The sequence below is a fragment of the Zootermopsis nevadensis genome, unplaced genomic scaffold (assembly GCF_977971745.1).
Source record: "Zootermopsis nevadensis isolate Lab colony 2312 unplaced genomic scaffold, Znev_1.0 Znev_ptg000019l, whole genome shotgun sequence".
In the NCBI taxonomy this organism is placed as follows: domain Eukaryota; kingdom Metazoa; phylum Arthropoda; class Insecta; order Blattodea; family Termopsidae; genus Zootermopsis; species Zootermopsis nevadensis.
Window position 1 is genome coordinate 2,725,628 of NW_028259151.1, and position 15,503 is coordinate 2,741,130.

The window sequence follows — 15,503 nt, forward strand, 5'->3', positions numbered from 1 at the left end:
AAACTAACGAGAACTTAAGTGACCAGGCATGGACACACTTTAAGTAGCTTCGAGCGAGACTCGTGAAGAGTTAGAAAGTTGTAAAACCTTATGGGGTCCGGTGGATTCTCATGCCAATTTTAGACCAATTCATTTCTACCCTGTAAAATAATGTCTGGTAATTCTCTGTGTTCTTTAGAAACTGATATTATCACCATATTCAAGTACCTGAAATATAGTTGAAGCATCTTCAAGTATTTCGCCATTACTCTGTTAAAAACCAATTGTCGTGTCTTCTTCATGTCCCCTTGAGAATCGTAAAACAAATAGCAAGGACTGTGGTAAGTTCGTCTGACATGCAAGAGCTAAATACATTTTTAAGTTTGAGTGAGAGTCAACAATGCACTACCTCTTGAGCACAGCTCTGCTGAATTTTCTTGTTCTGTTATGTGAGCCACACGTTTGAGTCTCGCGTCGAGAGACATAGGAACAGAACAAGAGTAACAACACTTGTCTTAAGGAGGCATCCAGGACTTTGCTCTTTCTGGATCAATCCTAGGATATGGCCTTAAAGGAATGCACATATTCCATTTGTATGTAATCTGAGCAGAGAGGGCGAAACATGCGTTGGTCTTTGTATCTTATTTATATGTGATTTACTTATCTACGCTGCAAGTACCTCATATTATATAACGTCGAATGATCTGCTGATTAATGAACAATGAATAGGATTTGAGGATCTCACGGCGGTGAGTCTGAAGATGGCTGTCTTCTGGGTTGTTGAGCCGTGTATTCTGGTAGAAGTTTGCAGACGTTACAGAGGTACTTGCTGCCTCCAATATTGCCCTTATATTGAAACGTCGGTGAACTTATAATAGACTGCACTACGCCATAACCGAGAAAACAGCTATCTTAATGAATTGGAAGAAACCGATAGTTGCCAATTTATAAGGTACCATCCCGATATTTGCCTAGTGGGAATGAGGAAAACCATGAAAACCCTGAGTCAGAATAGTCTATCTCCGGGCCGAGATTTGAAACAAATACCTCCCGAATACAAAGCAGGAGTTTTAAAATCTCGGCAGCGAAATGATATATGAGAAATGCATACATTTTACAGAAAATCCGAAAGGAGGAGGAAACTTTGAAAATCTATGGAGGGCTCTTATGAACAGTCAATGAATCACAGTGTTTAACAAAAAGAGGACTTTTATTGATTATTTGAGCGATTATAAGCTTCTATATAAGGACGGTACTCAATGGAGTTGGTTTAGTTGACTTTCGTTGAAAGAGTGGCTGTGATTCCATGAGATTTGGATGCAGGCCTTAATAAGTCAGGACAGGAAGTGAATAAATGATGGTTGGCTTTGCTTCGGTTTGGGATTACATCTGTGGATCTAATTCCGCAATGCCTGTCGACGGTTCTCAGATGTTCTGAAAAAAATTGATGTGTTTTTCTACCGGTCATGGTGAGTCGTCACGTTTTCACTACAAACTCTTGCGATGTTTGCTTAAATGTACGGAGCACCAACCCTTTTTTGGGTCAGGGCATCAAGGAAGTTATTTCATTTCAAAACGGTTCCTTAAAAAGTTTAAGAGCACTGCTTCTTGCAATTAAGGAGGTGTTAATGTTCTATATAAGATTTTTCCTCTATTTAATCCTGTCCCAAATATATTAACTCATAATGGGCAAATATTGACCAAAGTCCCTCTCCGTCAACTGCTTTCGTAAAAGTTCTCGCTGGCACTCGTAAAAATTCCCGCGAGCATGCGAATGGCTGTTCCTACCTTAGTTGTCAAGATTTTTGTGTAAAACGGGCATGTGATATTTTTTACATCTCTCATGAGCGGGACAAAAACTGCTTAAAATGTACACTGGCCTACTGCATTAGTCTGTTGCTAATTTGTTTATTTTTTATTTCCTTAAGCATAGATATCTATCCGTCTCTTATGTCACAATATCAGGCTATTATTCCTTTTGATATTTTAATAAATTTAATAACTAAAACACGAGATGGCCATTTTGGACTTAAGATATTTTTGTACCAAGTCTTCAATTTCGCTTTTGCAGTTTCGAGTCGGAACGGCCAAAGAAACAGAACAACTTACATTACGTCTTATTGACATTCGTTTAGGCTGGTGTCGAATTTCCCTTTCTGCTAGTTCTGTACTTTAGTCATATTACATGCCCCCAGGTATACTCGCTCGGAAAACACCAGTGTTCCACAGGTGGTGTGCCGCGATCGCTATTTTTATAAGAATTTGCATATTCACACGTTATAGTTAGAAAAAGGTAATATCTCATCTTTCGTAATTAGAATTCGTAATAATCACATATCATCAATAGCTCTGTCCATCATATGTAATGTTTTATTTTCATAAGTCCGTAATTCTTATTGGCCAAATATTTATATGTAGATACATCTTTATGGCCGAGTTATATCACGTGATTGAGAGTTTAGACGTTATTCAACGTGACAACAAAAACATCTGACAGAGAACGGTGTTGTGATTCCGTGAAGTAATGCAGGTTTTAACCAACGTTTCGAATGAATATATCGGCTCCATCTTCAGGGTACTTCAGTGACCAGTAAAGTAACAAAAACTAATTGCTTTAATTATTGATATGGGCATAACTTTTGTTAAGTTTCGTAGATAAACTAAACTACATGAAAACTTACATAATTCCCCAGTGTACTACTCTCGCCATAAAATATGCGTTTAGTATTTGACATTTCGAAGTCATTCATAACTACCTACTAAGCTGAGTTTTTTCCCGGAAGTTCTTAACGAGTTGCGTGTCTCAGATCATTATAGGTCTAAAGGCGTTTTTAACTCCGAACTCAGAAGCCTCGTTAGAAAATTACACACAGCCATTGCATTAAAACGGTTTCAGGGAAATTCATATGTGTGCAAGAGTAAATACGCTACGATGATATTTTAATATGACAAGTCTAAAGGTTTGTGTGAAATATCTGATATGATGCAAGGATCTTTCCTGGGCATTGTAAAAGTAGTTAAATTCTACAACGCTACAGTGTTTGGCTTCATCTTAGGTAAAAGAAACAGAGGAAAAAGAATTACTTACTTAGTGATTCCATTAAACAAAAGCAGTCCTTGCTGTTAGATCCAACGTTTTTTGTTAACTCTTGAACATTAAACTTAAAGATTCCTGTATGTGAATCATAAGCCGTACATTTTGAAACGTGGCAATACTAGAGGAAGCTTTATTGACTTTAGGCTTATTAGAATAATATTTCAGCTCGTTTTAGGATTATGATATCATTGTGTGCGTATGTCTTCCCACCTAATAAATTGTATTCAGATTGTCTAAGTATCATTAAACTTAGTAGCGATGTATTCCTACTGCATGTAATACCGCCTCTTCACTCCTTCATTTCCTACCACCAATAATTCCAACATGGCGGCCGTATGACTATGACATGGGTGCGATATGCAGGTAGATCTGAAATTTCCGAAACGCTTATAAATTTTTATCAAAATTCGTAATTTCTCACCTCACAGAACTGTAACCAATGATAAAAATATAAGCTATAACTTTCACTAAATGAATTACTGAGTTGAATAACATAATTACCGGACACACTGGTCTTATTATGCTGTGTGGCCTGTAGCATACACGCAAGTCATGCTCACAACTTGCAACAATCCTCATATTCCGATCCACTGACCTAATCGAATGTATATAATTATAATTATTTTGTATATGTTATTCCGCATAGCAACTTCATTACTGCTAATCACTGATAGGGAACTGCTATGTATATATATAAACAATCAAAATGGCTCTAAAACATAATTTCGCTGAGGTATTATGCGTCATATAAATAAATTAGTACAAAAAGGCGGTCATTGCCTGGATTGTAGTGTCGTGTAGTTTAATAGAAGTTAACCTACACGACGCCACAACTCAGAAGACCACTGTGACAACCTCAAACCCAACTAAATCGGTATACAGTCTACAAGCTTACGTCATAGGAAACACCTTTTCTGTTCTCAGTTTTACACGATGCTTACAAACGCAGTGCTTACTCATCGTCCTGATGATGGAGGCAGCAAGGACCTCTGAATCGTTGGTAAACTTCTACCAGACTACAAGGAGCAACAACCCAGAAGATAGAAATCTTCATACTCACCGCTGTGAAAACATCAAATCTTATTTAATTGACTAAATGTTTGCAGTGTTTATTGAAATATGACGGCATTTCAACCTACAGGAAACAAAACCTTCTTTCCTTCCTTTAAAATCTTTAAAATTCCGAATTATGCCAGTTATTCGCCTACACATGTATGAAGTCAGTGCAGACTGTTATAGTCGGCGCAGTAGTTTTTGGCCGGTGGAGAAGCTAGCGGAGCTGGCGGACGGGCCTACTTTGTGTACCTGAGGTGGCACGGTCGGCGTATTTCTTTTGTTTGGGCTTTCAGTCCGATAAGCTCCTCGGTGCAGTCAGCATTATACGATCGCACAAGTGACTCGCTCCTAGCCTTCCCCTTGAAAATTCCACCGGCCAAAAACTACTGCGCCGACTATACTACATTATGAAGACATAAACTCATAGAAGTTTCCTATTTATACATTCAAAGAGGTCATAGAAATGTTTAAAGAAGTCACATAACTGACCCTTTTGGCGTTATTAATGCAGACATAAGATAATGTAAAACATACCGGCTTTATTTACGCAAACGAAATGCACGTTACAACGCCTTAGTGCTTGAGTGTACGTCCGTCTGTAATCTTCGTGCTCGTATATACATATCCATAATGTAATAATGTACATACATATGTATTTAAGAATGTATGTAGGCCTATGTATGCACATATATATAAATATATCATGTTTGTATGTTAAGTGTTCTTTTTTGACGTTTTATGAACGATCAATCCACAATTTTTGAGCTAATGCATTTCAAAACCAACATCTTTTCGGTTCTCTCGTAAAACACGCCAAGATCAACAAACCTGTCTTAACTAGTTCTTAAGGCCAGCGGACAAAGCAACTGCGACATCTGCCACAAAGTCTGAGCCATTAGACTGCTTTCACACGTGAGCCCGTGAGCCGGTATGCAGCTCATGTGGAGCCGATATGCATTTCAGATTTCGGCTCACATGACCCTCCGCTAGAGTTACCAACTTCACTCAGTCCTCCAACAACATATTTTCAGTGTATTACCAGCGTTCATCAAATCATGTTGGAACTTGAAGAAGTAATAGTAATATTTTATAGCATAAATATTATAAATTATTAATAAAAAGTACCTATTACAAACAACTTACTGGATTCCCCCCCCCCCCCAATAATGTGACCCTCCCGTATAAATGCGTTGGCTAGATTGGCTTGATCTGCAGCTCACTGAGCCTCGTGTGAAGAGGTTCCATGTTGAAGCAGGCAAAACTGTCACCGCCAGAAGCCGCTACTAGCGGGGAGAGCTGCATAGTGGCTCATGAGCCGCTCAAACAGATTCACCGGCTCTCGTCTGAAAGGGTCCAATGCATTTTGCTGGGATTTCTGTCCCCAGCAGTCGCTTCAGCTCACGTAAGCCGCTCACATGAGCCACGTGTGAAAGGGCCCTAGTTTCTACTATTGCGTCATTCGTTGGCTGCTATAGTTGAAGAGGGCATCTTCGTTTTCCTCTGTTCCTCCTTTGGTTGGATAATTTTAAAGAAAGAGATCACTTGGAAGAACTAAATATAGATGGAAGGATAGTATTGAAATTAATCTTATAAGATAATATGATATGCACTGACTTCGTCTAGCTGAGGATAGTGTCCAGTGGCAGCTTCGTATTTAATATTTGAGATATTAACTGGCTGAGAAACTATTTGCTTCTCAAGAGAATTTATGAATAATTCAATTAGTTTTCGTCATACTGAATGTTTCTTTTAATACTATTGTTAGCTTAAAATTAATTGTTTTTCATTGTAGTACTAAATAAATAGGCACATACAGTCAAACTCGGTTATAACGAGATGCAAGAGACCGAGGAAAAGTGCTCCTTATAACCGTAAGTCATTAAATCCGTTATTATATAGCTATATGCCACTTTTTCTGTTACTCACTACTTTTATCACACACACGCACACAGATATACACTTATAAAAAAAAGGGATAAAACAACAACGGATAAACATAGCTTACGATTACACGATTAACAATTTATTCGATATATTTATGCACTACAAAATTAATTCACAAGAAAAATAATTCCATTATTAGTTTTCCATTTAGTTTCTCTCCCTAGGTCTTCTGAGAATCCATAACATGTCACGTGCACCAGCAGAGTAGGACATGCTCTATTCAAACGAGGCAGCAGTGTAGCGGAATCATTCTGCCCCCCCCCCCCCCCATTGGTACATTTACCCTGATACCTGAGAGCACCCTTAGGCCCTCGGCACCCCCGCCCGCTTGGTCTGCGGGGAATTCCGCTACACAACTGGAGCGAGGACCATGCTCTTCGTGAGTGGAGTATAAAGGAGGTTCTGAGAACGGAAATCGAACCAAACACACTATTAATAAGGTAGTATATTTGCGTCATATTACTGTGTCGGGTCGAGGTTTAATACTCCTAATAAACCTCGACCCGACACAGTAATACTTCTAGATGTCTTCCGCTAGACACGTCATGTCTCTATCAACTCATCACCGACAAATATTGAACATCAGATGAACCACGCCATATAAAAAACAATACCTTCATTCTAATATATAAGAGTAATCTGATAAGAACATTTCAATAAACTGCATAACATTGTAAATGATTGTAATTCGAGTTTTAAATTTACCAATCTAATTTATACCTGAGGACGGTTAAATATAACCGAAACATGTCGTAAAAAACGTTCCAATTTGTAAATCGATCATTCGATGCGGAAAGTGAAATGATATTTTAAATATTTTATATTTTATTATCTTATTAAAATTGTGATTTGACGGAAAATATTAAAATATCACACTATTAATGTTGACTGTAAATATCAAGCAATGATAGATCTTATCCACTGCCCGTTACAATGACGAAAAGATTTGTTTGTTACACCCGTGAAGCTCTCAATACCGTGATCGCTTTAACCGTTAAATGTTGCACATAAAACACATAATTTTCAACCAACTCTTCTCTGTTTGCTCGCAATAGCCGAGATCTCGTTATAACCGTGTTCGTTATAAATGAGCTCGACTATATATACAGGGCTTGTGCAAAATTTACTCGCCGAACTAAAAATTTATTTTTCACATCAATGCAATTCAAAACATCACAGCATACAAACTCTTTCGAAATTAATTTATATGAACAATGACGTTTAGAATGGGTAACACGAGGGATTTTGTTTTAGAAATTGTAGCCGACTAGGTGTCATTTTAAAACATAAAAGTTTAATATTCATTACCATTGGTAATGGTGGCGAAGAACTAACACCAATACAATGCCCAGATTTTATAATACGTACATGTTTTATACTTTGTCGCTGGAACATCTGCGAATTAGCTCTTCATATTATAATAATAACAAAAATCACTGGATACATCTTAACACCACTTTTAAAAAATGAGAAAACCAAAGACGGGTGAGAAGTGGCCGCTGAATTTTGCTTTACGAAACATCTCGTTCATGCTCGTAAGGTTCTTTTACAAGCCGTAAATCTACGACATGGGACCACCGGCTTTACTTCCCCTCCGAAGGAAGTCGTGCTACGGAGTTTTGTCACCCTTAAAATCTATCGACCTCTGCCGGGTTTGAACCCGCAAACCCTGGGTCCAGTGGCAAAGCACGCAACCACTAGATCACGAGGGCGACGTCACTCTGTGTGTGTGTGTGTGTGTATTTGCTGACCTTAATAGGCCTAACTTTTGGACCTGTAGACATATTTTTATGAAATATGATATAAACATAATGCTTTATATTTTTCGAGCCTCTAACGTGAACATTACCGCTGTGCGACCGAACGTTGTTGCGAGTGGTTAGCATTCATGCTTCAATTTGGCAGGTCCCGGGTAAAACTCTCGAGCCGAAGACCGGCTATCTTGACGGAGATTATCACGGTTTTCCTTAGTCCCTCCACACAAATTCCACAACAGTCGTAAATTAAGCCACGACCGCTTACTTCTATGTCCCTTCCAATTCATTATTTGTTAATCATCCGTCGTCTGAGCATCGACAGTGTTATTAAATAAAGAACAAACACTAACACGAAATATTGTACAGACTTCTGAGGTGGAAGCCATAGTAAGTACCATTACTTGATGTTAAACCTTCAAATGTTATGTGGTAATATATGGATGGTGGTCTTCTGGTTTATAAGCCGTGTGCACTTGTAAGATAATGCCGACGTTTCGGTAGCCTGCTATGACAGGCTACATAATTAAAACTAATCATGGGGGCTCTATTAATTTTCTGCAGGCAAAATGTCCCCCCGAAACGCTGATATCTTCCTCCAAGTCCACACGGCGTTGCGGCCCAAGAGATCAGCATCCACATCTTCACCGTTGTAAGAACCTCAAATCGCTTGTGATAATATTTCCGAGGTCTCAGGGGTCTCGTAGGTCATTGGCATTCTCCCATTAAGCCTTACTCATTTATAAGTGCCTAACGAGATGTTCGATAGCTTTGCAAAGCAGCGCATTATCGTACCCAGAGTCCTATGCTAGGAGCATCTCTGACATGGCTCTGAAGACAAGAATCTTAATATTTTTATTTAACACAATTGCGTTTAGAAAACTGTTAAATTAACCTCTATTTCATCGTAACAGTTATTGTATCAATATTCTAAATGTTATTCGTCTAGCTTTTCTGCCCCTTCGTACTTTCTTCCGTCCTGTTCTGCTCTGCCCTTGGCTACTGTTCTCTTATTTGTGAATCGATAGGAATATTTAGTAATAACGCACTATTGAATAAAATATCGAGTCTGGTATATCTGTCATGTTTAACGCAATCGAAATACATATTTCTAAAAATATTGCACATAACTAACTAAATCCTTGGTAGCAGAACCCACAGGTTCGACACCAACAATACCAAAGCCCGTCACCGGCCACGATCCTGAGTCAACTCCATCCTCACAGCCCACCTCCCTAAGATCCATCTTGATGTTATTATTGCACATAAATGCGTCATTAAAAGGTTATAATTATAAAACAAAAATAATTTATAGTTCCCTGCACCAAGCCATTATGTCTTAATAGTTTTGAAGAAAGCAAATATCCTAGTTTTCCTATTCTAAATGGACGACGAAACAACTTTACTTTTTCATTTGTATGAAAGACTTGTAAAAAAATCTGTTCTTGAATAAATATATATTTAGCAATATAGGCACGGCGAATACACAAAGAGACAGAGTCATATTAATATCAATCTGTTTTTTATAAAAAAATGCATCAATCAAAGGGACTACTTAACAGAAGTGCCTATGGCCAGCGAGGACCTTAAATCCAGCCCTGGTAACTTCGCCTCCTTCACGACTTTGAGCCTGGAATGAAATCCGCTCTTATTTGTCGCCAGTATTGATGTCTGCTACAATAATTCCAAAATATGCAAAAGAAAAATCCCACCCAAAAACACCTGTATTTTGATACAGGGATAAATCAGATTTTGAACAATTTTGGTTCAAAATCGTGAAAGTTGAAGCACATTTAATTTAACCGCCTTATAATATAAACAATTTAAAAAACCTGCTCCAATAATCTTTATTATGCGTTTTTTGTACGAACTGTATAGCGAGAACGCATCGCGGCTGGTTGCGTCTGTCTGTCCGTCCGTCTGACCAGTTGATTCTACTTTAGAACCACTCTAAGAATTTGGATGAAATTTAATGTGGAGGTTGTACTATTCTGCACAACCTCAAAATTGTACTTTTGAATATCCTATGGGCGGTGATGACAAAATAACGGATGAGGAAAATCGTGAGATAAACACTAAGACACTGCGATCTGGTGGCAAAAGTGGGAACTATAGAACAAGGCGGATTTAATACCTCCAAACGTACGTTGCAAAGAACGCATGAACATACGAGGCGCGTCCCAAAAGTAAGTTTCCCACTCGTCCCACAGCTAGCAAACCTTATATTGAGCGAAGCGACTGTGCGTACGTGATAGAGCAATGACGTAGCATGGCCATGCACTAAAGGCACTTCCCGCGTTCTCACAGTAGCATCGTTGCAGCTGTTGAAGATGGAGGTTCTTATTCCAGCTCCCGCCGACTGTGAAGTGCGGTCAGTGATAACGCTAGGCCGCACACGGCTCGACGGACAGCAAGTCTTCTGCAGGAGTTCAGCTGGGAGGTGTTTAATCATTCACCCTACAGCCCGGACCTCGCTCCCAGTGATTTCCATCTTTTCCTACACCTCAAGAAATTCCTGTCCGGTCAGCGTCAGCGTTTTGAGAATGACAGAGAGGCGGAGATGGTTGTCACACAGTGGTTCCAATCCCAGGCGGCAGACTTCTACGACACAGGTATTCAAAAGTTGGTCCCACGGTATGACAAATGTCTCAATTCCGGTGGCGAATATGTTGAAAAATAGCTGGACACTTGCTGTATCTGTTGCAATAAATATTTCCATGAAATTGTGTTTTGTTTCTGTAAACGGCCCCAGGGAAACTTACTTTAAGGACGAGCCTCGTATTATGTGCATTCAGATACGGAATACACTTTCCGAGCTTGCTGTATTTAAAATACTTTTCGAGATCTCGCTGAATAGAACTTTGTGCAAAAATTTTACGTAACCCACAAATAAGGCTGTCCTTTAGAATAAAATTTTTATGGCTCGGTATTCAATTACAGGGGTTTCATCCGTAGCCACACGAGAACTGGTTTGAACAAGGCGGTGAGTAAGACGTTGTCAATTTTGAAAATCTGCCTATAAGGCGTAATAACAGCAAAAAATCAAAATTAAAAACAAAGGAAAATCGATTAAGAAAAGGGCTGAAGTTACACTAATTTGAAACTGGAGGCTACCATTAAAATGTAACAGAGTTATTAACTCCACAGATCAGAGTCTTTTGTAAGACGCTAGTAGTCGCTCAGCATCCTAAAAACATTCTGCCTTGCCACTGTGGATTCAATCCACATCATACCCCATTCCTTTAAGATCATTTTAATATTATATTCCCATCTAGGTGTAGGTCATTCATGTAGGTCCATTCTTTTCCCTTGGGGTTGTGAGACTAAATTTCTCCCATAAGTGGACAATTAGGAGGCTGTTCATTTCACTGATAATAAATTAGTTAGCGTATATGTAATCTAATAATGTAAGAACCACGAAAAGCAGGAAATATCAGTAAAGACATGTAGCTTGTAACTTTTCTCTTTCAGGACTACTTGTTTCACAGGTTTTTAATTATAGGAAGTCAAGCCAGGTCTTGTTGCTTCGACAGTTCAAACCGAGGTTAGTACTTAAGTCCCCGAAAACTATTTTCAGCTTAAAATGTTATAAACCATCTAGCTTTTTTATCTCTTATATCTTAGCTGCTGAGTCAAAGAGAAACTTCAATAATAACAGCGCCATGTGCAACACTCTCACAGACAGAGAGTTTGCCTTGCATGTCAAGCGACGTTCTACTTAAGACACATTCACTCGAAGGGATTATTAAGAAGTCCGCTTCCTCGCTTCAAAATCTAATAGTCAGAAGGAATTGACTGTGTCGTTTATGGGCGCCGTGGCTGCATACTCTGAAATGAACCTGTTGCGTTGTTTTTATAGCAACCAGGAAATATAATTCTGCCTTACATAAATAATTTTGTGCATGGGGTAAATGGTAATAATCCTGGGGTCTCGGGTTCGATTCCCGGCGGTGCCCGAATTTATAACTTGTGTTGGGCAAGGCCGTGGTCTAGGCAACACGGAGTTTTCCTCCGTGGCATCCCAACAATTACTCCATTCACACACAGAAGAAGGCAATGGCAAACCACTTCTGGATCATCTGCCAAGAACGTATATGAACAGGTCCCAGTCCGAGAAAAGGATGGAAGGATCCTGTTCATATGGACCTGTCGTCAGACAGAATACTAAATAAAATAAAATAAATAAGTAATAATGTAGTACATGTAGTTATTTGTAGACAAAACTGATTTTGGTCTAGGACACTAACCAGAGCCTTCCTACAAACTATCGGAATGAGTACCACATCAAAATATGCCTGACGAACTGACACTCCGATAACAGGATTCGAAGGTTCAACGCCGTTTATACCAGCAATTCTTCAATGCATACGACCTGGAACAAATCCCATTTTCATATCCATATTAAATTTATCTTCCCGCGTTCTTTGTCTTAAACTAACAAAGCAGAAACTTATTAAATCTGTTGTGAAGATTCAGGCTTAAATATGCTCCGACGTTCGGAAAGACGTTCTTAACTACAGCGCCCCTACATTTATTGTGTTTATTACTGAATATCTCGGCGAGTAGTTGGCAATCTTGCTTCGAATTCTGAAGAACCCGGGTTCAAATTTATCCCCGAAGACTTGCTATCCTGAACTAGATATTTCGTGGTATTTCTCGGTCTCTCCAGGAATGTACTGGGATAATACCTTAAATTAGGCTGCATCCGCTTCCGTCTATATCCGTTCCGAATTTATTATTAACCGATTATTATTCGGTACAACAAATTCTGAGGTGATTTTAAAAACCGTATGTCTTACATGTAAAGTTGAAATTGTTTGCTTGTTCCCTTATAGCTCGAGAAAGGATTTGCCGATTTTCACTAAACTTGACAAGCTTATTCGTTGAGACCAGGAAGAGAACATAGGACGGTAAAAGAATTCGAAAAAGTGTTTTGAGTAATATTTTCTGTGAGGGCAGTTACTGTAGCACGGAACCTAAGCACGGCGATAAGACCAAAGTTGTTTGTTTCGGCGAGGATTTTACTGGAACAAAGAACAAAACCCCGAAATGCTGTTATTGGTTAAGGTTCGGCTGAAGATGAATTTCCTATGCATTGAAAACTATTTGCGAAAGACAACTGTTTCAAGACAAATTAACTAACGATTATGAAACAACAGTTGTAATATTAGAGATGTTATTTTCGGGGGAAATATATTCTCCCAAAATTAAATAATGGAACGAGACTTCAAGTTAAATATAACAGAAGGCACAACTTTAACAGAATATGTAAAAGTGAAATTATATTTATTCCCAAAATACCAGTAACATAGACAAATACCGTCAAACTACCCGTTTAAATTTAAAGTCTACCGTTAAACTATATTTTGCCATGATAATCGGCAACGCCAGTCTTTAAAAGAAGTTCAATGTTGTTTGTGCATAAATTCCTAGGACTACATGTACTGGCACTAATAAAAAAGAAACAAGGTTCATTTATAAAGAAGTTTTGTGTTGAATTTTCATCATAAGAACGTACAACACTTGTACTCTCAAGAATAATTAATTTTAATAAATTTTATGTTAAATAGCCTGTCATCATTAACAAATTGAAAATATAAATTCTTACTAAAACATATTCTTCTGTCTTAGTAGATTATAGTAACTAATTTCGTAAATGAACCTACCGCTATATAATGCATTTCACAATTCATCACATTTATGTTGTAACAAACATGAAGCACATTATTTCGGTATATTCATAAAGAAAGAATCCTGACTAATATCTTTGGAACAAATTACTTTAGATAATACTGTGATGATAAATTCTCTTGAGTGTAGGGATTATGGGGGTCCGCAGTGGCCGCGCGGTCTGAGGTGTGGGCCTTGTGCCACTTGGTCACTGGGACCGTGGGTTCGAATCCCACTCAAGCCATGGATGTTTGTCCGCGTTATTCTGTGTTGTGCTGTCCTGTGTACAGGCAGAGGCCTTGCGACGGGCCGATCCCTCGTCCAAGGAGTCCTACCGAATGTCTATAGATCAATCCAACGAAAAGTTGGGGCCCGCAGTGCTCAGGCACTTGAAGAACGGGTCGTTCCCAGTAACCCAGTAGGGATTATATTTTTTATAATATTCAACGATAGACCAGCGTGTCTAATGATCACGCCTATGTCATGCTTTCGGGCAAGAAGGTATGACAAAATGTTAACGTTTCTCGAATCTTCCCACAGTAACACTGCGGGCACTCAAAAAGTAAATAAATAAATATTTATTTTATGTATTTATCTTAAATGTGTTAATTACGGTTTTGTTTAGATATTATTATAATATTAAAGACTGTAAATTTATATATTTCCCTAAAAATATTACGAAATATGTCAGTTTATAAACAACCTAATATCACATTCTGCACGATTTCTTTACAGAGATATTTTCTCTGTATATTGTGGATTCATATGTTTATTGCAAGTGTTCGATATCGTAACAACAATCAGTAACAGCCATTTAAAAATTAATAATTAACCATCAAACAATCTACAAGTGATATAGGCCCTAGATGTTTTATGTTTCTTGTAGTAATTCATTGGTTTTTAATTTTAGCAACTTTATTTAAGCAAACAGACATTTAATACTACATAGAAAGATTCTTTACAGTTTTGCGGGATATATTTAGTGTGTACCAATGGAAATCACAGAAAAATCCTTAAAAGTTTGGCGTTAAATTTATATTTAGATAAAGCAATGGCAACTAAAAAGAGAATTGGTTTTGATTCTTAAGGACTAGCCTACGATTTTAAGCGGAATGTTTAGTGTAAAGTATGCCCTACACATATGGTAGTGTGGCAGATTGTAAAGTACTGACTCTTCTGATTATAAAATGTATGAAAAACATAAAACCAGGTTGAACGTTCTTCGTGGCAACCTTCATATCATTAGACGGGATTGTAAACAGACTTCCACCGTTCACAAATCCTTCTTTGCATACGTGAAATAGGAAATGACTCTTAAAGATGAGCTTCCCTAACTTTTATTTGAACTGTGTATCACCGTACCTGAGCTAATGCTTCTCAAGGATTCTGCTCCATGTAATTGGTTATCAGTACGCAGGAGATAAATACGTAAAGTTATCCCTGCCCCTTTCGGGCGATCGGGGTTCGATCCCCGACGGGGGCAGAGGATTTGTCCTCTAGCCTCTGCGTCCAGACTGGCTCTGGGGCCCACCCAGCCTCCTCTACAATGGGTACAGGGGATCCTTTCCCGTGGGTAAAGCCGGCCGGGGCGTGATGCTGACCACTCGCCCCCATCTGGTGCCGAGGTCAAGAAACAGTAGGAGCTATACCTCCTCTCACCCCAAGTGCCTACATAGGCACATATCGGGACGCTTTACTGTACCTACTTATCCCTGTCCCTTAATATCATGCCATGAAACCATTGTCTTAATCAGAACGAAAATTTAGGCTCCATTTAACTTAAAAAAAATAAAACACAACGAAGTTAAAACTCGTACAGACATCTTAACTCATGCGAGTAGTAATAAGAAACATTTGTAAAAGCATTCTATTTTTGTCGTACGAGGTGCGATCGGAAAGTTTCAAGACTGCGCCTATAAAAACCCGTACACTTATCTCAGGTATTAAATTCATCCATCACCCTCGAAGTAGTTCCCCTGGGAGTGAACACAACTATCCCAGCG